Consider the following 24,341-nt stretch of genomic DNA (forward strand, 5'->3'; position numbering starts at 1 on the left):
GAAGAGAAGAATTCTATTTCTCATACAATATAGAAATGACTTAACTTCTTTGAGTTATTGCTAATTGTGGATACAGTTTATGTTTTATTAACCAATGTATTTTCCATGCACTGTTAAATTATTTCAGTAGGCAGTCAGCTTGTTTATTTTGGTTTTCTTTGGTGAATAAATACATCAAATGTTTGACTATAAAGCTACACTAATAAAATAGAAACATGCAAATTGACTGTCACTCCACTACACCCACCAGCCAATCAGGACTTAGTATGCAAATTAACCCAGCAAATATGGCAATGGCCACAAAGCTGGAGAAAACAGGAGGCTACTGATGAAGGGTCTGGGAGTCTGGGTCACCAGGGGGTATGACCAACCTGAAAATGGCCCTCAGCCCCTTACCCAAGCTGGCCAGGCACCCCAATAGGGACCCTCATCCTGAAGGGGGTGCGGCCAGCCTGAAATCATCCATCAGCCCCTAACCCAGGCTGACCAGGGACATCAGCGGGAACCCCCACCTTGAAGGTGGTGTGGCCAGTTTGAAAACAGCCCTCAGCCCCTCACCCAGGCTGGCCACTCCCCCCAGGGGGGACCCTCACCCCATGGGGACATGGCCTACCTGAAAACCACCACAGGTCTCTCATCCAAGCCACCCCACACAAGGGAACCACCACCCTGATCCAAGACATCCTTCAGAACAAACCAACCAGCTTCCACCCATGCACCAGGCCTCTATCTATACTAATAAAAGGGTAATATGCTAATTAGACTGGGAGAACTACCAGTAGACCTACTGGACATTCTTCTGGACAAAGCCATGGTGGCAGGGTCGAGGTAGAGGTGGTTAATGGTCAAGAGGGTATGGCAGTTGTGGGTGATGAGGCCAGGATGGGATGGCAGTTGTGGGAGGACCATTGGGGGTGATCAAACCAACAGGGAGTGCAGTTGGGGGTGAGCAGACCAGTAGGGGGCCAATTAGGGGTGAGCAGGTCATCAGTTGGGGGTCAGTTGGGGTGATAATAGAGCAGAGGGGAGTTTGGGATGAGCAGACCAACAGGGGGGCAGTTGGGGGCAAGCAGACCAGTGGGGAGGGAAGGTGGATGCAAGCAAGCCAACAGAGGGGGCAGTTGGGGGTGAGCAGGTTGGGAGGGGGGCAGTTGAGGGTGAGCAGGTTGGGAGGGGGGCAGTTGGGGGTGAGCAGGTTGGGAGGGTGGCAATTGGGGGCAAGCATGCTGGCACAGGGAGCAGTTGGGGTTGATCAGGGTGGCAGGAGGGCATTAGGGGATAAGCAGGCTGGCGGTGGGGGACAGTCGGGGGCAAGCAAGCCAGCAGGCAGAGTGTTTAGGGGCCATCAGGCAGGTGGCAGGTGAGCTGTTAGGAGCCAGCAGTCCCAGATTGTGAGAGGGATGTCTGATTGCAGGTTTAGGCCTGATCCCTGTAAACCAGCAGTAGGACATTCTTTGCGGGGTCCCACATTGGAGAGGGGGCAGGCCGGGCTGAGGGATAACCCCTCATGCACAAATTTCATCCACCGGGTCACTAGTATATATATTATATATACACATACTAGTGGCCCAGTACACAAAATTCATGCACATTAAAATAGAATTAATTAGAAGAAATATTTTAATATTGCTATTTTACCTTTCTCTATAATAGAAGTGTCAGAGATGAAGAGAAATGAATAAAATGTATATGAAAATAATATATGAATTTATTAATAAATGAACAATAAAAAAATAATGTAACAATAACAAAATGATATAACAACAAAGAATGATATAAAAACAACAAAACATGATATGAAAACAATAAGAACATGATATAAAAATAACATTGATGCAAACAATGATTGATAAAGTGATTAAATGTATTCTAATATATCCCTGCATACCACCATAAGAGTGAAAACACTTTCAGAGTGCTTGACTAATTTCCCTTGGGATGAAGTATTTGCAATTTTAATTGTAACGTCACATGCTCTTTGAGCTCGAGAGAAAGCACATATAACTGACCTTGTCAAAAAACAGATTCAGATAGGAATATTCCTACTCTATCTAGAGTTTGTCCTTATGATGTATTAATAGTCATTGCAAATGCTGACATCACGGGAAACTATCTTTAAATCAATTTATTATAAAAGGGATTTCAGTGTCAGATAGAGACAAATCCAGTATGGTGATAAACTTGTCCATGTATTCTAAGACTGTGTGGCCCATATCATGATGGTGATGCAATATTTGCACCCATGGAAGCAAAAGCAAAAGAACTATTTGTGAAACAAATATTTTCCATGAAATGTTTATTATCAGAATCTTCATTTGCTATTAATCTTTTTAAATATGCTGGGTATTCTGGAAAATGTATAATATATCATTTGGACAAACTTTACCTTTGCTACAACATTTATTAAATTTCCCATCAGATGTTTTTTTCATCAGAGAAATTTAGTGATAGGCAAAATTGACATCTAACAGTCATTCCACCACAACTATGTTTGAGAATTGCATCCTCATGTACTCCATTTTTGTGGAGAAGTTACTTGTTGATGACTGTCCTTTCAACATATTCTGACATCACCACCACCTTCTTTCAACTTCAGAGGCATGTTGGTCTTTAGACATTTTTTGTCGATGACGCTGTCTTCTTTCAGCTGCAGAGCTACATTGTGTTCATAGTTGCTCTTTAAACATATTTCCACCTCCCTGCTGTCAGAGATGGGCCAGCACCCACGAGGACAGGGGGTCAAGTCCACCTGAGTCAGGAGACCCAGAGTCAAATTCCTGCCAACTTAAGTGTGCCTCAAAATCTCACGAGATGCAGACCTGCCTGTGCCCATGCAGATGGACATAGCATCCAACCTCACAGAGCTGTGGGACAACCGTGGAGCTGCCCCTTTGGAGCACTGGGCTGAGGGAACTCCTGGGAAGTGGAGTGGAGCAGCAGGGAGGACCCTCCCCCCAGCAGGGCTGAGGGGACTCTTATGGCAGATGCGTGTTACAGGATCCCCACCTCTGCTGTGGGGGCCACCATCTTGTTATGGTGTGATGGTCAATTTGCATATTCCCTCTTTATTAGATAAGATATATGATTACTTTGTCAATTTCTATATGGTACTAAAATGACATTTTAGGAATGTAGTCCCTGGACCTAAACTGTCAGTGTTTTAATCCCAAGGCTTCCACTTATATGGGCAAGTTGCTAAGCCTTGAAGTACCTCAATTTTTTTTTTATTAATAAAAGGAACCTAAATGTAGCATTAACCTCATGGAGTGGTTATGAACATCGAGTTAATACATGAAAAGCACTTAGAACAGGTCTAACACATATCAAGTGGTATGACTATTGAGTATCTTCATTATTAGACATCTAATTAGCAAACATACATGTATCAATTCTAATTCTAATAACCTATGAGTTTTTATTATTTTCATGTTTTACATATTAAGTCACCAACTACTAAATTAAATATTTAGAAATTAACTAAAATTTATATTTTTCCAATACCAAGAAACTATTTCATGCAAACTACAATTTTCAGATCTATACTAAATAGATATTCAAGGGTGAGTTTTGAATAGTTGTAAGTGGGAGCTAAATAGGCTTTCAATATTTGTTTTCTACCTCAAAATTTAAAAATATTCTCAGAGAACTATTGGGTTCTTTGTCCTCCCCATCTGGGAGAAAGCTACCTCTGATTTCCTGCACCAATGCCAGTGATAATTATAATAAAGATACTATAATTTAAAAAATAATAAAAATACCTCAATGCTTTTGAAGTTTTAATGTATTTCATTTTAATGAATTTTTATATATACTATATTCATTAAATACATATATAGATTATCTTCTCTATTTAAGCAGTTTCTTTTTTCCTTAAATAATGCATATTTATTTCTCACAGTTCTAGAGGCTGGGAAGAACAAGATCAAGATTTTGGCAGATTCTCTGTCTGGAGAATGCTCACTTACTGATTCACAGATGGCCATCTTTTTTTAATATTTTTATTTTTTGCTATGTCTTCACATGATGGAAGGAAGAAGAGAGGTTTCTAGGACCTCTTTTTTAAAATATTATTTTTCAAGTACAGTTTACATTCAATATTATTTTGTATTAGTTTCAGGTGTCCAGCATAGAGATTAGATAATCATATACTTTACAAAGTGCCCCCCTCAATATTTCTGGTACTCAGCTAGCACCATATTACAAATATTACTGATTTTGTTATCCATGCTGTACTTTATATCCCTGTAACTATTTTGTAACCACCAATTTGTGGGCTATGTTTTACAAATTTCAAAATACTTGAAAATAGGTTCTAATTTTGACAATATGGTAATCATCAATAAATTAGCTTTTTGTGTGTGCATTGGACCTATTGTAGTGCTTATTTTTCAAGTAGTTATCAAGGAGTGTTATTTGTTAGTGGGAATGCCTATCGGAATTTCAGAATAAAATCTGCAGAGTGTGGGCTACTACTGAATGACTGAGATCTAAAATCTGTGGTGATGTTTTTTCTTATTCACCTTGTAAACAGATCACAATTTTTCCCTCTAAGATACCTGAGCTCTTTCTTTAAAAAAAATATTGAGTATTACAGATGTCACTTTTTTTCCTCTCATTTGCCCCCCTCCTTTTGGTTCCCCAGGCCTTTACCACCCTATTGTCTGTGTACATATATGCATATAAGATTTTTGGTTACAAATGGTAAGATTTCCTTCTTTTTATAGCAGCATAGTATTCCATTGTGTAGATGTACCATAGTTTTCTAATCCACTCATCTGCTGATGGCATTTAGGCTGTTTCTAAATCTTAGCTATTGTAAATCATGCTGCTATGAACATAGGGGTGCAAATATCCTTTCTGATTTGTGTGTTTTCTTGGGATATATTTGTAGAAGTGGAATTACTGGGTCAAATGGCAGTTCTATTTTTAATTTTTTGAGGAAATGCCATACTGTTGGAACTGGAGAGCATTATGTTAAGTGAAATAATCCAGTCAGTGAAAGAAAATTACAATATGATCTCACTCATTTATGGATAATAGGAAACTATAAACTGATGAACAAAAATAGATACAGAGGCAGAGAAGCATCAAACAGACTGTCAAACTACAGTGGGAAGGCTGCGGAAGGTTGGTGGGGGAGGTAAGAGATCAACCGAAGGACTTGCATGCATGCATACAAGCATAGCCAATGGGCACAAGACACTGGGATGGGGGTGAGGGCATGTGCTGGGGCGCGGGAGGGTAGGGGAGGCTGGGGAAGGTCAAATAAAAAAATGAGACATGTGTACTACTATTTGTAATATTTTAAACAATAAAAAAAGATTTTTGGTTAATCTCTTCCTGCTTCCCTTCCCATTTCGTCAGATTCATCAGTCAGTTCCATGTTTCCATGCCTCTGATTGTATTTTATTCATCAGTTTATTTTGTACATTAGATTTCTTGTTCATTTATTTTGATTTTTGGATTCAATTGTTGATAGATATATCTTTTTTGCCATTTTCTCCTCCTCCTCCTCTTTTCTTCTTCTTCTTCTTCTTCTTCTTCTTCTTCTTCTTCTTCTTCTTCTTCTTCTTCTTCTTCTTCTCCTCCCCCTCCTCCTCCTCCTCCCCCTCCACCCCCCCCTCCTCCTCCTCCTCCTCCTCCTTCTCCTCCTCCTCCTCCTCCTCCTCCTCCTCCTCCTCCTCCTCCTCCTCCTCTTCTTCTTCTTCTTCTTCTTCTTCTTCTTCTTCTTCTTCTTCTTCTTCTTCTTCTTCTTCTCTTACTGCTTTTAAACATTTGGCATTTTAATTATGATCTTGGTGTGCGCCTCTTTGGGTTCATCTTGTTTGGGACTTTCTGTGCTTTCTGGGTTTGTATGTGTATTTCTTTCACCAGGAAATGAGAGTGTCTGTCATTATTTCTTCAAATAGGCTTTCAATAACTTGCTATCTATCTTCTCCTTCTGGCACCCACATAATGTGATTTGGGAATGCTTGAAGTTGTCCCAGAGGTTCCTTACACTATCTTCATATTTTGTTGTTTTTTTAAAAAGATATATTTTATTGATATTTTTACAGAGAGGAAGGGAGAGAGATAGAGAGGTAGAAATATTGAGAGAGAAACATCAATTAGCTGCCTCCTGCTCACCCCCCACTGGGGATGTGCCTGCACAAAGGTACATGCCCTTGACTGGAATCAAACCTGGGACCTTTCAGTCTGCAGGCTGACACTCTTTCCACTGAGCCAAACCGGTTTTGACTATCTTCATATTTTCTTATTCTTTTTGCTCTTTTGTTTGTTTGTTTTTTTGCTTCCTTATATTACAAATTGTTGATTTGATTATCAGAGTCATCTACTGTACTGTTAAATACCTATAAAGTATTCTTTTTTTCAATTGGTGTATACTTAATTTTTCACTGATCTTTTTTGTGTCTTTGAAATTCTCACTAATATCCTTGACTAAGTCCCTTGATGCTCTCATTAAGTCCCTTGAAGTTCTTATTAAGATACTTGAGTATATACTTATTGTATATACTCCGTATCCAGTAGTTTGCTTGCTTCCATTTCCTTCATTTGTTACATTTTTTGTTTCTGCATTTTTGGCTTCTTCCCTCTGTTTGTTTTTTATCTATGTCTCCTTAAGTTGGTATGGTATCATTGTGTAATGGGTGTCCTATAGGGCCCAGTGGCTTAGCTTCTCTAGTCACCTGAGCTGGGCACTCTAGGTGTGCCCTTATATGGGTTCTTCCCACAATCTTGTTGTAGTGGACCCTTGATTGCTGTTGGTGTCACTGGGAGGAATTGACTTCTGGACCAATTGGCTGTGAGAACCAACTATGATTACAGTGGAAGAGCTGCTGTATAAGAGACACTCCTATGGAGCAGGAGTTGCTTCAGTGGGATTTTGGTGCTCACTGAGTCTTCCCCTTGAGTGTGTTGCTTGTGTATGTGTACAGTTGTAATCTGGTATGGTCTGAAGCTGTCCACCAGATACACTGGCTCTGGGGCCTCCCAGGAGGTAAAAAGTCAGCCATAGCCTGGGGCCACCTGGCAGGAGCTGCGGAGAGATCTTAAGAACTCTTTATTTGTATTTTTATTGATCTTGAAAATGCCCAGGTGAGGCTGAGCTGTGAAGCAAGGAAGGCTGGTGCTAGTACCAGGTCTTAGAGCTCTTATTGATAGGTTTTGGGCATGCCGATGCCAGCTGCTATTGTTTGAGAGATTTTAGAAGAGTTTGAAGCTTGAACCAGAACAGGCTATTCACATGGAAAAGCCACTGCAAACAGCTTGGGTAAGGCTGAAAATTGGATGGGGCTGGATCTCAGGGAATCCCTAGGGTGGAGCAAACACTGTGTGTCATGCTGATGGAAACCCAGATGTGAGTGCTAGTTAGCTTTGTGAAAGGTGAAGCTTCAGCATAAAAACAATGACCCCTGTGAGCACCGCCTGTCTGGGAAAAAGCCATCTCCCAGTTCCTGCCCCAATGCCAGATAATCCAGTTCTTCCCCATATGTATCTAGGTCCCCCAAAGCTGCTGCCTAGTGCTGGAGCTCAGAGTAAGCAGGATTGTGTAAGTGCCTGCCTCAGCCCTTTAAGAGGATCACCTGGGACTCCAAAAGCCTCCATTTATTCAACCATGATCCCCACTGGTTTTTACCATCTCTGGAACCCTTGGATGGGGTTCCAGATATGGGACTGGGACCCCTTGCTCCTCATGGGAGGCTTTCTCAGCCCAGATATCTCTCCTGGTTTAAAAAAAAGCTGCATGTGAGTATTAGACTAGCTAGCCTGTTTCATGCCTCCACCCCTCCTACCAGGTTCCCTGTGCTTGCTTCTTTAATTCTCTAGTTGTCTGAATGCCATTCAACCATCTTTCAGGCAGTTCTGAATGATGGTTGTTCTGTATTTTAGTTATAATTTTGATGTGGCTGTGGGAGGCAGTGAGTACCACGTTTACCTAACTGCCATCTTGGTTCTCCTATCTCTGTACTCTTTCTATTGACTTTAACAAATCCTCTATTCTCATTATATTTCTTTTGAACATCTTTTTAAATGTTAATCTGCCCACCACCCAAAGTAAAGGCTATATCAAGATTTTGCAAATTAGAAATCCACACATGAAACCTATATGTTCATGTTGACCGATGTCACCCAATAAAATTTAATTAAAAATGAAGTAGTTCCAGTTGAAGTCAAACATCATAGGAAACATCTGCAAATATGGTTTTGCTATACAAGCAAAGCTGTCTTTATTTGGAAACTTCTACTTGGCCCAAATGGGTAAGAAGAAAACATGTTAAATTTAAAAAAATGCACAAAAGTTTATGTGCTCACATATACAAGCACACACAGAGATATGTTCTTCTACTCTAAATTAAAGTCATTCACTCACTTAAAAAATGTTAATCTGTATTTTATTAGGGTCATTTATGCATATATCTCTCTCAGTTAATTAATTAGTGCCTAGGATGATGAAATTCTGTTCCATCAAGTAAGAAGTTCTCCTGATCCTCCTCCTCCTCCTCTTTCTCCCCATCCTCCTCCTCCTTCTCCTCCTCTTACAAACAAGCATGTTCCACTTGTGTTCCATACTGCCCACTTCAAGTACAATTGGCCTCAGTGAAGTCTTGTCAGACTAGCAACTTGAAAGTTCTAAACATGTGCCTACACCTCATGTCTTTCCAGACTACATCCTAGAATACTGCCATTTAAACAGAGAGATATAGTAATTGAGATGGCAAATTCTTATTTTTGTATCAAAACACCGTAGCTCGCCGAAACCAGTTTGGCTCAATGGATAGAGCATCAGCCTTTGGACTCAAGGGTTCTGGGTTCGATTCCTGTCAAGGGCATGTACCTTGGTTGCGGGCACATCCCCTGTGGGGGGTGTGCAGGAGGCAGCTGATCAATGTTTCTCTCTCATCGATGTTTCGAACTCTCTATCCCTCTCTTTTCCTCGCTGTAAAAAATCAATAAAATATATTTAGAAACAAATAACAAACAAACAAACCACTGTAGCTCCATAACCTCATTTTTATAACACAGATATATATCCAGGGTGATTAATCTTTGATGCTGTTTCAAAATCACTGTATACAACAATTCCAGAACATCAGACGAATTAAAATAGATAACATGGGAAAAATCTTATATGGAGAAGAGGAAGAGAGGTTATGTATCTACTTAGAAAAGACTACCTTGGGTAGGGTAAATGTGGGATGGAGGAGGAGAGGAAGGGATGCACAATTTGGGACCAGTATGACACAGGGTTCACTGTCCCGGTGAGGGGTGGGTGCATACCTAATGTGCAGAGAGTGACTTGGGAAGGAAATCTGAATAGTGAGAAAACTTAGCCCTTTTCCATATTTGTGTATTAACTGTATCTTAGTCTGCTACAGGAGATAAAACTCTGGGCAGCCAGATGGTGTTTATGCACCTGTGGCTTTGGCAAGCCCAGGGAGGTGAGGATTGTGGGAGAAGTCCATTGCACTCTTGGGAGGAAAGAAGGTAGAAGATGTTCCCAGTACACTCTGCTCACCCAGAATTGCAGAAACATTCCCTCCTGCATGTAGTAAATGCTCATATAGCACTTACTTAGTATTGAAACTGGAGACGCATTTAAAATCACAGAGCATTTAAGTAGGTTGAACACCAGATCCACAACATGGATATGAATGTGACACTGGCCTTAAGCTCTCTACTCTTGAAAATACATCCTGGGAATTTTAGTCACCACATATCACCAAAATTGATTTCTAATGTTGGCACAAAATCCATTTCTGACTTAGGTGAGCTTGAGGAAAATAGAGCAGTTATTTTGTCCTTTGAACAGAGAGTGAACTCCATCCGCGTAAGGCGGGGCTCACCATGAAGCTTGCTGGATTTCCCCGCTGCAGAGGCAATGACTGGGAGAAAGAGGGCAGCAATTCCTCAACTTCATAATGGTACATCCCACCAGCAGGCAGTATGACCTGTGCATGTGACATGGCATCGTGTGACATGTTATTTCAATCCTTTCACTTGTACTGTGTGTTTACTTTTCATAAGCACTGAATATAATATTGCAACAATGGGTTTATGTAAACTATAAGTTATGAAAAATATACATCCATTTTAAATCTTGTTTTAACATTTTTCATTTCTGAAGAGACAAGTGAAGGACACAGCTCCACTAGGAAGATTTAATTTAATCCTTTTTTATGGGCAACAGTAAAGAAACTGGCTTTTCCTGACTCTTGGGCACAATTTCCCTGGACAACCTGGGTCTGGGAGAGATAAAAGCCCCTGAGGAATGCTGGTAAAATGCAAACACTTATAGCACGGTCCTGGTGGTCTCCCTGCAGAGCCCTTGTCTACTTTCTGTGACTCTCCAGGCTGGGGCCCTGAACAACTTTACCTCCTTTCTTGTCAACCGCTCACAGATTCCTGAAATTTTTAAAATCCCTGCTTCTTTGGAAAGAACACCCTGATGCTGTCTGTCTGTCAGCTGTGTACCAGGAAGGTCATGTGTGGAAGACCAAAAGATGGGCCGCTGCAGGGCTACAGATACTGGAAATCAAATTTCCTAGGTCCTTTTGCTGTTACAGTGAATTAGATTGTAATTTACCGTGCCTTAGGCACTTTGCTCTATCCCTAGATAACACATCATTTGAAATTTTATCTTCCAGGTAATTTCATATTTTAGAGACATGAATTTATTCAGATGAATTGAACGCTATTAAATGATAAGAATGGTATCACAAACAAGGACGGTTGTTAGCATGCCCAGGCATTATGCTTTGCACTGAACCTACATTAGATAATTTCACCTTCACACAATACTGTCAGGAGGAGATTTATGACTACCATTCCCAAAATGACAAACTGAAGGATATGGATGCTAGGAAACTTACCCAAGGTCACATGGCTGGAAAGTTGGGGCCAGAATTGGAATGCAAGGGTATGACTCCAGCAACTATGCTTTTACCCTCATGTGTGCATCGCAGGGTGCAGTGACTACATGTGTGCATCTTACAAACTGTCACAGAACCCGTCACAGATTTCTAACCCAGGGTGAACTGAAGTATTTAGGGAGTGAATTGATTCTTTCCTTCAACAGACATTTTTTTTTGCACAAGAAAATATTTATTTAGTAAGAGTGTGCATAAAGAAGAAACAATAGATCTAATATTATCTCCAGATATTAATATATTGGAATTTTTAGAAACAGAATATTCAATAACTACATACAAACAAAAGTTGAAACAAAAATATGCAAGAAAATGAGACTATAGGTTGGCCTGACAAATTAGAAAAGTAAACAAGTAGAACACTGTGGGGGCCTAATGTGGCAGGGGCCAGACATGGCAGGGATCTCCCTTTTCTGCATCCCGCATGGAAGGAGAGATGAACAAACCCATTCTAAGTAGAGGTGGCCAGGGATTGAGAAATAATAGAAATAAAGAAGACACAAGGAAAGATTTCAAGCTGGGAGCTGGGTGGGCCGCCATACTGTCTGCTGGAGAGGCAGGAAGATGAAGAAAATGACCCCTCCCAGCGCATTTATTTTATACCCCCAATACCAGGAAGTTATCACCAATTTATTTGCATTCTTAAGTAGGCCCTAGTATGCCTGGATTTACATTTCTAGTCCCGCCCCTGCTGACACTTGGGCTGATAATCAATAGACATTTAATGTTGACACTCTGTGCCAGGCCTTGCTCCAAGAGCAGGATTTTAGAGATGCAAGCTAAACAAGACAGAAAAAATCTTCAGCCTTAGAGATTATTCTTATGAGTAGAAGGAGAAGTGATAAGTCTCCAGGTTTACCTGGTGTTCTTGCTGACACACTAGTGAATTTTCTTCAAAAGTCAATGGTGATTTGAATACGGTATATTTAGCTGCAAGAAACAGTGCTTTAATCATTATTTTTCATTGTCACTGAAGCAAGAGCCTTCCATGTCTTATTCATGTGGCTTCCCCTTCGCCCCCACTAACTGAGCACAGGACCTTGAAATCTAGCCTCTGGTGGTTCCTCAAAAAGTGTTTATTGAATGATGAATTATTAAAGAGTTAAAATTATGCATGCTATTTTCTTATTTTTAAAGTAAAGGTGGCAATTTGTGTCTTATAATATAAACTAAGGCTGATTCTAAATAATAGATCATATGTTTATTAGTTATTTTATAACCACCCCTAATCAGAAATGTAGAATTTCAAAGCTGTGCAATGTAGAAACAAATGCTGTAGTAACAGAATGTCCACATACTTTTTATTAACCAGAGTACTCTAGTTTTACCTTTTCAGTGAGGAAGCTAACAGCAAGTATTCATGTCCTACTATGGCATTTTTAGTTTCTCCATTTGTAAGTAGAAGCTTATTGCCTAGACTCTCATTATGCATTTCTCTGGAAATCTTATTCATTTCTAGTTATTACTCTGCTTTATTGAGCACTAAACACTTTCTTTCAAAGGAGAAAATAATTTTTCCATTATTTCTATTTTACATTTTAGATGCTTTGAGAAGTAATATTGTATTATTATCTGGTCTTATCAAATTAAAAAAGACACTAGTCAAACACTTGACAAACTGCAGGGCAGCCAATGATGCTGAGGGGACACGATGTCCAAATGAGGTTGTCAAGGAGGCTGGTAGGAGGACACATACCTAGAGAAAGGCAGGTTTATCCATGGTCTCTTCAGAGCAGGTGTCAGTGGGTGGGCAGTAAAGTGGACACAAGAACACAGACTGAGTTTTAGGGATATGGACTTTTAGAGCTAAAAGAAACCTGGAGATGGATATGCCTCCTTTAGGAATTAGAACACTTTTACTGGCCTTCTAACAAACATGCAATTGGAGGAGAGACAGGACTAGAATCCACCCTGAAGCTAGTCAGTTTTTCTTTCAGTTAATGAACTCATTCCTCACTTTATGCAAGGAGCTGTCCTGGATAAAAACAGATGAGCAGTCATAGGCCTTGTCCTAAAACAGATGAGCAGTCATAGGCCTTGTCCTAAAACAGCATATTATCCAGATAAGATGGCACATTTACTCTGGGGTAAGAAAGTCTCAGAGCAAATATTACAGAATGCAATGACATAAGTGATGAGGAGAGAGCAACTAATTACTTGGAACTTGGACTAATCATCAGGGGAATACAAATCAAAACCACAATAATATATCACTTCCAGCCTGTCAGAATGGGTATCATAAAGAAAAACAACAAATAGCAAGTATTAGTGGGGCTGTGGGAAGAAAGGCAATCATGGAGTACTGTAGGTAGAGCTTTAAATTAATGAAGCCCTATGGAAGATATAGAGATTCCTCAAAAAAATTAAAAAAAATGGAACTACCATATGACCCAACAATTCTACTTCAGGGTATCTATCCAAAGAAAATGAAAACACTAATTCAAAAAGATATATGTACCCTTATGTTCATTGAAGCATTACTTACAATACCCAATACATGGAAGCATCCCAGGTGCCTATTCGTAGATGAATAGGTAAAGAATGTTTGGTACATATATTCAGAAGAATATTACTCAGCTATAAAAAGAATGAAACCTTGCCACTTGCAGCAACATGGATGGACATAGAGAGTATTATGTTAAGTGAAGTAAGGTGGGCAGAGAAAGACAAATACCATATGATTTCATTTATAATTGGAATCCGAAAACAAAACAAAACAAAATAATCAGAACAGAAACAAACTCATAGATACAAAGAACAAACTGATGACTGATGGTTTCCAGAGGGGAGAGGAGTGGGACAGAAAGGGGGAAGGATTATGAAGTACAAAATATCAATTATAAAATTAGTCACAGGGATGGAAGGTAGTGTGTAGGGAACAGAGTCAACACTATAGTAACACTATGCTTGGGGACAGATGGGTACTAGACTTACTGTGGTGATCACTTAGTAAGATAGATGAGTGTTGAGTCACCATGTTATACACCTTAAATTAACATAATGTTGTGTGTTATATGTTAACTATAAATTTAAAAATGTAAGTGAGGGTTGTTGGTTTTTTAAAAAATCTTAATTGAAGCTATGGATTTCTAGAGTTGATTCCTTCCAAATGCATTCCTTATTCTTTTCCTTGTCTTAATATATAATAGTTTTAATTACCACACACACTGATTTGACAGATGTATAACAGGGTATAGAAATAGTCTATCTTCCCTCTGTAGATCACTACGTTGGATGTCAGACTGCAAGTCTCTGTGATGACTCCTATAGTGATATTTCTCACAGGTTCTCCACAGTCTGTGAGAAAGTAATCATTGGACTGATTCCAGGCCTTCATGTCACAAAATTTCCTGACAAAGATGACAGAAATTGGCAGGCTTGTTTGCAGCTGGAAATAGGGGCCAGAAAGCAACACTGCAGTGGGATGATTCTGTTTAATATTGGCTGGTGTGAGAAGGTGTGGCAGATGTACTCACTTATTTAAAGGGACAGGATTCCTGCCCTACTGCTTTTCCCATATGAAATTCCTCCTTACACAGACATAATCTCATCAGGAGTAGAAAGTTGTTTTCTTTAAGGGACATCAGAGCTCTTGTTCCAGGAGCTTTCTAGAAACTCAGCACAGCAAGGGACATGGGTTTGTAGATAGAACCCTCTTAGCCCAATGTCCTGAAATGGATTCACTCTTCACAGTCACCTGCTATTTTTGTGCCAAAGCCTGGTCTAAATTGATTTCTGTCCTGTGTGGCTGGTGTTGGATTTTCACATTATTTTCTCCACATTGGCATCGTCTCTTTTTCTCTACTTAGCTTCACACTCCTGGTGTCCCCAAATAAAGCAGAGGCTGCCTGCTTTCCAGATTAACATTGGTGATCTCTTAAGGTGCATAAGGGTAGTAACTGTAGAAATTAAAATGGGAGCTTCATGAGGCATCATGTGTTCAATAAAGTGCTTTTTTTTTCTGCCTGTGATATTCCCAAATAGACCCAGTAAGATTAAATAATTATATTGACTCTTAAACAACCCCTACTTTGCATTCTATGATTGGTTAGTGGAATTTATTTCCTTCTATGTAAGGGTCAGTTTCTAACCATGGCCAACTTTGAATCTCTCTGCTCCCTTGCTTACAAAGTGTCCTCCAGAATTGTCCTCTACAATGTCTTCCAGAATTATTTCTCCTTATTTAAATGTAAGTCTTCCCTGATGGACTGTGGGATTTAAGACAGACCATTACTTGTGTGTTTCAGTGTCTCCAGATCCTAGACCAATACCTGTGAACTAAAAAGTTATCAATAAATGGGTGGTTGAATGAAGAGTTTCCTAGTTCATCATCTGCTGCTATTCTCTCCTCTTATGCATCTTCATTCATGGCGTTGTTACAATTATTAAAAGTCGGGCTCAAACAATAAAACTATACTGGTTAAAAGCATTCACTGACATTATTCTGCTGCTTACAAAATTAGGTGCAGGATCCTTAGCCTGATGTTCAAAAGCCTTCTTAGTCTGCATGACTTCCTAAATCTTTCTCCAATCAGTGCTCCAGCAAAGCTCAATTCCACTACTTGCCTTTCTCCTGTATCAGTGCCTCACCTGTGTTTTGCTCTTGATATTTCATTCACCTCAAATAGTTTACCTTTTTATTTTTCTTCAAGTCCCATCTTTATAACTTTTACAATACAGTTATTGTATCCCTCCAATCCACAGGAATCCAACAGGCCCTTAGGAAATTCCAAACATATCACGAACATTGTGGGTAGCAGAGGACACACATAAATACAAGATACGTTTGTGCCCTAGGAACTCAATTCTAGTGGGAAACAGCTGTGCAAACTCTTAGACTACAGTGAAGGTTCCTGTGGTACCTTAGGTCTCAAGGGACAATCACCTACTCCTTGGGAGGGAGAGAGTGTTAGGAAATGCACCTTGACATGGGTTAACTTTCAAAAATTAACTAAGAGTTAGCTAGATAAAGGAAGGGAGTAAGAACATTCAAAGCAGACAGAGCAGGCAGCAGTGAGCTTTGGGGATTCTAGCCTGGGCAGCACAACTGAATCTGTATACGGAATTCACACAATTTTCACACCTAGCAACTCCCACAGAATCACATCTCTTAGGGACATACTGTGTGTTCCTCTACATTATAGACATTAACATGGTAATCTGATCTTCGTTATCAGACAAGAAAATAATAACTATGCCCGATTCATCTGTTTTATCCCCAAAGGATCCTTTAAAAAATGTCTTCCATTTACACAGTTAATGACTGATACATTTGTGTTGAATGGATGACTGCTTTTAGATTGAATTGTCCTGAATTTTTGCTTCAAGAATAGAAAGCATTTGGACTCTTAACTTTTAGATCATTACTTTGAATGAGGGCCTCCCCTAGTGTTATCTTAGGTTTAACACTAAGGAAAGCTGAAAGTTCCAGTCAAGATGTGGGTGGTGTAGGTATATGCAAACATTTGTTGCTTCCCACAACCACATCAAAATCACAACTAAAATACAGAACAACTACTTTAACAACCACCTGAAATATGTCTGAAAGGAAGTCTTGCAACTAAAAGGAATTAAAGAAGAAGCACATTGAGACTGTTATGAGGGATAGAGACCTGGGGTAGAATCATGGAACTGGCTGGTCCCACACCCACCTATGTGGGTTTAAAATTGTAAGGGTTATTTTTGCTGTGGAGCTTTCCCTGAGGTGCTAGGGGTCCCAGCTCCACATAGGACCCCACCTCGCCACAACCCTCCACCCCCACCCAGAGTTTCAGTGCTGGAAAGAGAACTCCCCACAACTTATGGCTGTAAAAGCAAGCAGGGATTATTGCTGAGTGATATGTGTGCTGCTGGAGACTCACACTCACAAATTCACTCTCTCTGAGCTCCAGTGCTGGGACAGGTGCTTAAAAGTATCTTGGGATGTTTGGGGAATAACTAACTTGTCTGGAATATGGCCAGAACTGAAAGGGCAACTTTCTCCCAGATAGAATTGCTAGAAGAGGCCACTTTTCCTTTGCTGAGCCATCCCAACTACAGAGCCAATAGGCAGTTCCCATATTTGAATTTCTATCAAGCTGGCTCACACTTTGCACCCCACCCTGGGGATTCCCTGAGACACCCCCCCCCCCCACACACACACACACTCGCAGGTTCATCCAAGCAATTTTCAGTGGTTTTTCCATACTAATTGCCTCTCTTGCCTCATGCACCAGATTTTCTTAAAAGTTCTCAAATAAGCAGCACTTGGCCTCAGCAAGCCCCATACTTCTCAATAAGTGGCCCTGGCTTGACACTAGTGGTAGCCCACCTTGGCTCATTGCTTGGACTCTTCTGGGCACATTGCACAATACAATTGGCAGCTATCTTCAGATTGCTTGTAGCTCATGCTGAGTGGCCCCTGGCAGAGCACAGGGAGTGGCTGACTTTAAACCTTTTTGAAGTCTCCAGAGCCAGTGCACCTAATGGTCAGCTTCAACCACACTGGATTAAAACCCTACCACTTCACAAGAGACACACTAAAGGACAGGACTTGGTGAGCACCAAAGCCCCAAATGAATCAAGTCATACTCCAGAGGGTCTGCTCCTGCATAGCATCTCTTTCACTGTAGTTGCAGCCAATCATCACAACCAATAGGCTCAGGGGTCAATATTTCCCAGTGAATGCCAACATGAATCAAGGCTCAACTATAATAAGACAATACACATGGCTCACACAGGGGTGCACCTGGTGCACTCAGCTCAGGTGACTGGGAAGGCTGAGCCAGTGGGTCTTACAGGACACCTACTACACAAGACCAATATACCAAGTGTGGTATACAAAGCAGCTCTACCTAATACATAGAAACAAAAAAAGAGAAGCAACCAAAATTTGGAGACAAAGAAACATGCCATGAATGAAAGAACAGGAGAAATCTCAACAAAACAAAACAGAAAAACCACAAATGAAATGGAAGCAGAAAAAATATCAGATAGAGAATTTAAAATAATGGTTATAAAGATGCTCAAGAAACTTACTGAGTACTTCAAGGAACGTAGTAAGAACCTCAAGGAACTTGGTTAGAACATCAACAATATAAAAAAGCACCAGTCAGAAATGATAAATACACTAATTGAAATAAAGAATAATTTACAGGAAATCAATAGTAGAGTCAAGAACCAAGAGAACCAAAACAGTAATTTGGAATAGAAGGTAGCAAAAACAAAACAAAACAAACAAAAAAATCACACCTAATCACATCAGCCAAAAGAAAAATCCAAAAATATAAAGGATACTCTGGGACATTCACATCATGGGGGTGCCAGAAGGAGAAGTGAGGGAGCAAAAGATATTGAAAACCTATCTGAAAAAAATAATGACAGAAAACTTCCCTTACTTGGTGAAAGAAATACATATACAAATCCACGAAGCACAAAGAGTCACAAACAAGATAAACCCAAAGAGGCCCACACCAAGATACATCATAATTAAAATGCTAAATATTAAAGACAAAGAGAGAATCAAGCAGCAAGAGAAAAGCAGTTAGTTGCCTATAAGGAAGCACACCCACAACTGTCAGCTTTCTCAACAGAAACTTTTCAAGCCAGAAAGAGGTGGCAAGAAATATTCAAAGTGATGAAAAACAAGGACCTATAACCAAGATTACTCTATCCAGCACAGCTATCATTTAGAATTGAAGGTCAGATAAAGAGCTTCCCACACAAGAAAAAGCTAAAGGAGTTCATCATCACCAAACCAATATTACTTTAAATGTTAATGGTTCTTCTTTAAGAAGGAGTTGAAGAAGGAGAAGGAGGAGGAGGAGAAAAAGGAAAAAATATGAACATAAAATGGCAATAAATACATATATATTAACAATTGAATTTAAAAATCAAAATAAATGAACATGAAGAACAGAATCAGGCTCATAGGTCCAGATAACATTTTGATGGTTATCACATGGGAGAGGGGTGAGAAAGGAAAAGGGATTTAGAAGTACAAGTAGTCATATCTCATGGGCATAGACAATAGGCAGGGTGGGATAGGGTGGGAGATGGGTTGAGGAGGCAAAGGGGAGAAAATGGGGGACAGCTGTAATACTCGCAACAATAAAATAAAATTTTAAAAAAGATGAAAGCTGAGAAGTTGTTTAAACTTAAAAGGAAAAATAATTAAGGCTCTGTTAATCATCATGGCATATTCTTCTGACATGATGATATGATATTCAATATGTTATTGGCGTATGCCAGGAAAGCAAGTGCAAATTCCTCTTCTGGTAATGCTACCCTTGCTCAGGCCACCTATAATATTTATGAATGCCTTAGCCAAAGTCATGTATCTCATGGTTGTAGTTCCAACTAAAGTCAAGTTCTGAATGCAGTGTTGTTGTTTTTCACTGTTTTTTTTGTTGTTGTTGTTTGTTTGTTTTGTTTTGTTTTTCACTCCAGAGGGCCAGCTGCTGTGCAGGAGCTGACCCTCTGGAGTAGGACTTAACTTCAGTGGGGTTTTGGTGCTCACCAAGTTTGGTGAGAACAAATGAAGACCTGCATACACAAAATATATGTATTTAAAAGTTATAAATAACTAAGAAAATATGTTCTTTGCTACTACTTTGACAAAGTGCTGGCTGAATTACCCAGAAGGGCAGGTTCAAATTATTATCTTTCAAACTCATTGCAACTGTAGATTGGAAGGTAGCTTACAGAAAAAAATCCATCCCTAAGCAGAAGCTAGTGGTTTCCTCCTCTTCTTTTCTTCACCTCTGGCATCCTCCCACACTAAGAGAGGTCTTGCACTCATGTGGACACCCCGATATTCAGGTTAAAACTTTATGCATGCCTTTCCACCTGCCACTTGTGTACCCCTTGGGCCTAGGGGTGTACACACCCAAAGCAGGTCTTCATCATGCAGCATGATGGGCCCAGGAAAAGGCCCACACAGCCCTGGATGTAGATTCAGGGTCATTTGAGAAGAGAATCCTAGAACATGAAGACCTAAAGTATGGACGATGCTAGTTCCAAAATAACTATAAAATGGAATTTTGGGAGACTTTCACTATAATTGCCAATAGACCTGTAAGCTTGATGTAAGACCTCATTTATGATGGCAGAACATTTTTGCCTTTCTCAATGGTAACTCTGAAACTACCATGATGTAAGTTTAAAAATACAGATGAATTTAATGATAATTAATTTTCAGGAATAACATCTCTAGAAAAGTTGGGATTTGATGTCTGTGATGACAACTGGCAACAGTGGACAACAACAACACTGGATTCAGAACTTGACTTTAGTTTGAACTGTAATCATGACCTTGGATAAGGCATTTGAAAAGATTATGTTTACAAACAATGGCTCAATATAGAATAGGGGCAATGGTATCTACTATGATTATTGAGAAGATTAACTTGGGTCACATGTGAAAGTACTTTGTAAATGACATCATGTGGTTCAATTGTTATATTCTAATATTAATATTATTTGTTTTAAGTTTCTCACTGTGAGTTCTGAAATATTCCTATTTAAAAAGTATATCCTTTACTAGTTGATTTACTTCTTTTCAGCTCAGTAGCAATTAATTCCTCAAATTTGAATCTTTCAGCACTCCAATTCAGTTATTAAAATGACTGATCTTAAAGTGTCATCTTGCTAGTTGTTGGCTTTCATCTTCTTTTTAAGTATTTTAATAATTGAATTTAGCAAAAAGATTGAAACAATTTAGTTTATTAAAAAAATCTTTGCATGTGTGATGTCATCATTGGCTTTATTTTTTAAGGTATGTTCATTGTTGCTTTCATCTTAACAAGCAATTACAATCAATTATGTAGTCATCTATTTGATTGATAATTCAAAACTTTTATAACTAAAATAATTCTCAGCTTTAAGTTTTTGGTCAATCCTGAATAATCTCCAGCAGAGTTTTAGTTATTTTTTTCTCTTCTAAAGAGATTTAAAGTATACATGTTTGAAATAATAATACAAAAAATAAGGAGAGGCTTATACTATACTCTGTCCTAAGAGAATAAAAGAGACACTTTTTTTTATCAGCAAGCATATTCTAGAAGGATAAACAAATCGTCAAATGTGGAAATTGTTCAAAGGCAGGGGAAATATCCTATTGGACAGTCAATATGAAGATGGAGCAAAGCCACAAACAAATCTGAGTGGATCATGGACATGCACTAGGACCAGGATTTGAAGGGGATAAGGACAAGTTAGAATTCAGAATGAGATCTGTGAAGTTGACATGCAACTAGACTTTTATGTTGTGTGATATTCGTGATGATTACTAGGTGTGTAAGATCTCGAATCCAGCAAAAGCTGTGGCATAAATGTCTTTGGTGGCCTCCACCACTTGTTTTTCACAAGCTCTCTATATGTTCTGCCCTAATAACAGATCCTGGATTCTCAGGGTAGTTTAGTGTCTTAGAACATGATCCACAGCTGTCTTCCTCTCCTCCCCTATTTTGGGGGAACTACTTCATTACTTTAATTGTTTCTAATGAAGCATTTTGAACATATAGAAATGCAGAAAAGCTCACAAAATGTGCACTCAGGTACCTATGCATGAGCCCTAAAAACTATTGTCTCATGGCCAATCCTGTGTCCTCTGCATTCAATCTACTTTCCCTTTCCATTTGTAATTGTTCAGTTTGAATAGCTAAAAGATAAACTTATTAAAAAAAAAACCACCACGTTACTACACTATTTTTGCACTTAAAATAAAAATAGTTCATCATCAAATATCCAGTTAGTGTTAAAAATTACAAATGATTTTTAAAATATTTTGTTTCATAAAGATCTAAATAATTTCTGTAGATTATAATTACTAGTATGCACTTCATGCTCACTGAATCTATATATTTCCCCTATATCTTTTCTACCCATTCCCACACCATTCAATAACAAAATAGTTGAATCCTTACTAAGTGCCAAGTCATATGAAAAAAGAATCCTTCTAAAGTGTCTTCTAATCCTTACAAAGGTATTGCAAATTGGACATTGAATCCCTCATTTTCTCTTGCCCATTATTGTGTTTCAAACATAGGGGTGTCTGACTACAAATTTGGAGCTCTTTCCATGACAGCATGAATCTTTTGATTTCATTTCATAGGCACACAAATATACCAGCACCCACATCTTTACTGCTCAATGCCATTGCCATGCAATTTTCTCTCAAAAACTTGCTTTCAGCAGACAAAAGAGGTAGCTAATGGATTTCTTAAGATAAACTAATTCCTGTCAAGAGCTTAATGAGAACTTAGGTATGGAGTGGTACTTACCAAGCATCACTATGAATTAATTAATGACAAGTCAAGTTAAATTTACCTCATTTCAAAATTTTGACAAGTTCATTCCTCACTAAAATAGCAGATGAGGGGAAGAGCACAGAAAGACCGTAGATAAATCTCATTAAGAAAATTTATTATACCTTTCACAATATGGTAGTGATAGAGAATGGAGGCTTGTATACTAGTAAAATTATTTAAATTCAAAGAGGCATAACCAATTAAGAAAAAAATGTTTGAGAGACCAATACTGTATATACTGTAAACATAGTGCCAAATATCCAGCAAGATTTGAGAAACTGAAAAGGGGAATGTCAAAGTTTGAACATGAGAGTATGAATAATATGAGACCCAGACCCAAAACTTCTTATCTATTGTGGTGTAACTGATGACTGTATTCTAATTATATTATCTGCATGTACTATTCTTAAGGGCTCCCTGTTGCTAATAAAGTAGATGAATTGTTCATAGCTTTTTCAACTTAATGGGGGGCATTTTGAGGCAGAAATTTCTTCAAAGGATAAGGGATTGCTGTATTGTATATGAAACAAAATGATAATTTGTGATGCAGCATATCATATAGTACCATATCACATAATATGAAAATAACAACTTATAGAGGCAGGCATACTGAATAAGACAACAGAAGAATAATTGTATTACCTAGGTACATGTTCCCATATCTGTCACTAGGTGTGAGACTTTGGAAATGGTACTTAACCTTTCTGCCTCAGTGTACCAGTCTATAAAATATTAGTGCCTAATTCATACAGTTGTGGGGAATATCCAATGAATTAATATAAATAAAAGTGCTTTGAATAGTGTTAGTATACATTACTGTGTATATGTAGGTAATGATTATTATTACTGTCTATAAGAAATGGAATATATAAATATTCCTGTTGGTAGATAATCTTCATGGGTCTTTGATATTTCTCTATACATCTTGTAAGCAGTGGCATTTGTCTAAAATTACATTATCTAAGATTACTTCAGAGTGAATAGCCTTGGAAGATAGAAAAATCTCTAAAAATATTAAGTGAATGCCTGAATATTCACTTTCCTTTTTTTCATTTTTTATTAAGGTATTATATGTGTACATATCTTACCATTCTCCCCTCCACTCCCATATATTCCCTCCCTCCCCAGAGTTTTGTGTCCGTTGGTTATGCTTATATGCATGCATATAAGTCCTTAGGTTGATCTCTTATCTCCCCCATATCTCCCTACCCTACCCACTATAATTTGACAGCTCCACTTTCACAAATAAGTAAATCTTAAAAATTTAATTGAAGTGGATTATTTTCTATGTTTATATTCTATCAGTTAATTGAGGTATACAGTGTTGAATATAATTGATATATAACATTGTATTGGTTTAAGATGTACAAAAATGTATATATTGTGAAATGATACCACAATATGTTTAGTCAACATCTTGCTGATGTCACTCCCTTGATTTTAACACTCAAATCAATAGATTAAATAAAGCAGGTTATCTTCCCTAATGTGGATGAGTCTCATCCAATCAGTTGAAGGTCTAAATAGAACAAATGCTGACCTTCTCCTGATTAAGAGGGAATTCCTCCTGCTTGGCTGCATCTGAGCTGGAATATCAGTTTTTTCCTGCCTTTAAATTTGAACTGAAACATTGGCTCTTTTTGGCTCTCCAACTTGCTGGCTTTCTGAATGAAACTATACTGTCAACTCTCCTGGTTCTCAGGCATTTGATTTGTACTGGAGCTATATCATTGGCTCTTCTAGGTTTCCACATTACTAACTGATTATCATGGGACTTGTCAGCATGCATAATCAAATAAGCCAATTCATTACAATAAATCTCTTTATTTATATATGTTTATATAAATGTTTCCTTTCTAAAACTATATTTACATATTTTTAGCCAATCATTGAATTTCAGCAAATAATATAAATTATATATATTTTTTAAATTACTGAAATATTTTCATATAAACTTATTTGTGTTTATTCTACTCTCTTAACTTAAACTTCTCCACCTTTAAAAAGTTAGTTTGAAAATTGTAACTATGTGAGGTGAATGACCTTAGGAAAAACTTGAAGAAAGACAGAGGTATTAGAACAAATACAGTGGAGGAAAACATGGTATATGTTGAAGCTAAAGAAG

The 24,341-nt window shown here is 38.6% G+C and overlaps 1 long non-coding RNA gene across 2 annotated transcripts in view; it reads right to left on the reverse strand.

Moving 5' to 3' along the window:
- Window positions 1–371: 371 nt before the first annotated feature.
- LOC123652435 overlaps window positions 372–24,341 on the reverse strand; it is a 28,648-nt gene continuing 4,678 nt past the window's right edge. Inside the window, exons 1-2 of one of the 2 annotated variants that reach the window (XR_006741785.1) lie at window positions 669–895; window positions 372–512 (exon numbers count right to left, since the gene is read on the reverse strand). This is a non-coding gene — a long non-coding RNA (uncharacterized LOC123652435). Of the gene's footprint in view, window positions 513–668; window positions 896–24,341 lie in introns of those variants that run through there. The other variant, XR_006741786.1, reaches the window with a different exon arrangement.

This window comes from Pipistrellus kuhlii, unplaced genomic scaffold (assembly GCF_014108245.1).
Source record: "Pipistrellus kuhlii isolate mPipKuh1 unplaced genomic scaffold, mPipKuh1.p scaffold_m20_p_16, whole genome shotgun sequence".
NCBI lineage: Eukaryota > Metazoa > Chordata > Mammalia > Chiroptera > Vespertilionidae > Pipistrellus > Pipistrellus kuhlii.